The sequence below is a fragment of the Montipora capricornis genome, chromosome 3 (assembly GCF_036669925.1).
Source record: "Montipora capricornis isolate CH-2021 chromosome 3, ASM3666992v2, whole genome shotgun sequence".
Lineage (NCBI taxonomy): Eukaryota > Metazoa > Cnidaria > Anthozoa > Scleractinia > Acroporidae > Montipora > Montipora capricornis.
In genome coordinates this window covers 67264938-67267686 of record NC_090885.1, presented here as the reverse complement: position 1 = coordinate 67267686, position 2749 = coordinate 67264938, and positions in this window count along the sequence as shown.

Genomic DNA, 2749 nt, shown 5'->3' with positions numbered 1-2749 from the left:
AAATGGTATATGAAATGAATCATATATGAACTGCGTGAGGTCACGGGTTCAAACCCCGTTGAAGTCCTGAATTTTTCAGGCTTCTCTACGCAATTGCAAAAATTGCGCTCATAACTGCGAAGATCATAGCTTCACTTGAGTCCTTAAATTAGTGCGGAACTTGGAAAAAACAACATACAAACTGGAAGCTCACTATCATCATCTTCGCTTCACACCCAAAGCCATTGAAGAGCAGTGGATCCCGAAGTTTCTTCAGGTTTCAATCTCCTGGCAACCACAGTTACTTCAAACGCATCATGGACCGAGCGAGCAGACAATGCCTGAGGGCGAGAATATCCATTTGCCACAACCAAATAAACGTCTTCAAAGATACTCTGAATAAAACCAAAGATCAAGTATCAAGCCTTGTCACAGAGGAAACGTCGACGCTGTCAAAATTCCTGCATCAAAGATCCCAGTCCGTAAAGACCACCATCACTTCCAGACACGCTAGGAAGTTAAAAAACCTGGATGATGATGCAAAAAACGTGCACCAATTCTCTTCATCAATCAACAAAGATAATTGGGTTGTGAACCTGTCCAGCAAACCGCTATCTCAAACAGAACGTTCTTTCCTTGAGAAAGGCCCAAAATTTGCTCCAACCCCAGCAATGAATCCTTTCAAAGAAATCGTCTGTGAAATTGAAGCAGCAGTCGCCAATTTACCAAATGTTAGTGAAGATTCTACACGGACCACGGCAGCTTCTATTTGCCTTCTCAAAGTAACATCACTAAACCTGAGAAAACACTAAAAGCGCTCAAAGAAGACCAAGCTCGTATCATAATGAAAGCCCACAAAGGAAATTGCTTTGTTCTTATGGATAGATCTGACTATGACAAAAAGATGGAAGCTTTGTTGAGTGACCAATCCACGTATCTACATGTTAAAAAGGACCGTTTCCCTAAATTAGTACGACATCTCAACCAGAGATTGTTGGAATTCAAGAAACAGAACAAGATATTAAATGATTCCACCTACAAAAGACTCCGCTCGACTGATGCATGTCCACCCACCTGCAATCCGTGGTTTAATAAAACACCACAAGGCTGGCTACCCCCTTCGACCAATTGTTTCTTGTGTTAGTTCTTGTATTGTTTCTGCCCTCAACAATACATCGAAATTTCATACTGACATTTTGGCACCCATCCAGAATCGTAATGGCTACTCTGTTCTTAATTCTTCTGAATTATTTGCCAAAGACGTGGCAAACATGGAGATACTGGACGATGAAATAATGGTTTCGTTCGACGTTGTTTCCCTATTTACAGCCATCCCAGTCCAGAAAGCCTGTGCTTATATCCTTAACAAATTAGAGGATGATGATACTTTACAGTTAAGAAACAACCTCACTACTGATGATGTTATCTCGCTGCTGGAATTTGTTCTTTTTAACAGTTTTTCGTCTATAATGATTGTTTCTACAAACAAATACATGGTTGTGCCATGGTAAGCCTGGTTAGTCCTGTCGTCGCCAACCTTTGTATGGAGGCTATCGAAGAATCAGCCATATCGTCCATGAGAGTTCCCCCCAAAACCTGGAAAAGATATCTTGATGACAGTCTTGTCACCGTCAAGAAAGATTGCGTACCTGAATTCCACGACAAATTAAACTCTAATTAACCCATGATTTCCTTTACTATGGAAAAAGAGAACAATCAACAAATCTCCTTTCTAGATACCCTAGTCTCCAGGAAGAATGGTTTCATCGTCATTGACGTCTTTCGTAAACCAACGCACACAGACAGATATTTGGACTTCAATTGCCATCATGAGAAGAAACACAAAATAAGTACTGAGTCTACCCCCCTAAACCGTCCTTGTATTCTACCGAATACTTTGGAAGGGAAATCGTCTGAAGCTAAACACGTCACTAACGCCCTTCTTGCCAACGGCTATCCACCTGCCGTCATCTCTAACGTATTAAAAAAGAAAAAACCTTCCCCGGAACTTATTCCTTCACCGGAAGAATTGGTAGGCTTGTTTTTCAATCTGATTGAAAATAAATCTACCGCTATGGCCTGCCTTCCTCATGTTCGTGGTGTCACAGAACCCCTCACACGTCTTCTTCGAAAGTTAACGTTGTTACTAGACCTCACAAGACTTTACAACAAGAATTCCCATCCTTCATGTTTAGGCCTCCTATTGAACTTCAGGCCAATGTGGTGTATAAAATCCCTTGCGCCGATTGTTCCTGTAAAACTATGTAAAACTGGCTCTAATATTGCAGCTCACGCTTGGCGTAACAATCACTCTATTGATTTCAACAATGCCAAAGTAATTGACAAGGGAAACTTCCTTTGGAATCTTGGCACACTAATGAAGCCGACAATAACTCGCAGCCTTTGCCAAAACAATACTCTATTCTTTTAGATTAGCGCATTTTTGCCTTTTATCGTTTTTACAATTTTTTCACACTTCCATCAAGAGACTATCAGGTGAGAGAACACATCTCCGTGCCCTATGATAATCTTTTCAATCTACTTTAAGCGTCCCGCCACGCTGTGAAAGTTATTTTTCAGTTTCGTCCCCATGGCCGCGTGGTCTAAGGTCAGAGGATCAGATGTCATTGTGAAGAAACTTGCGACGACTATTCTCGCGCGTCGCATGATCCAGTGAAATCCTAAATCGAAATTTGAAGATTTTTTGAAGCTCGAAATTGCAGCACCTTCCTCAAAAGAGCTCGCATCCCTACTTTCTGTTGATTCGACA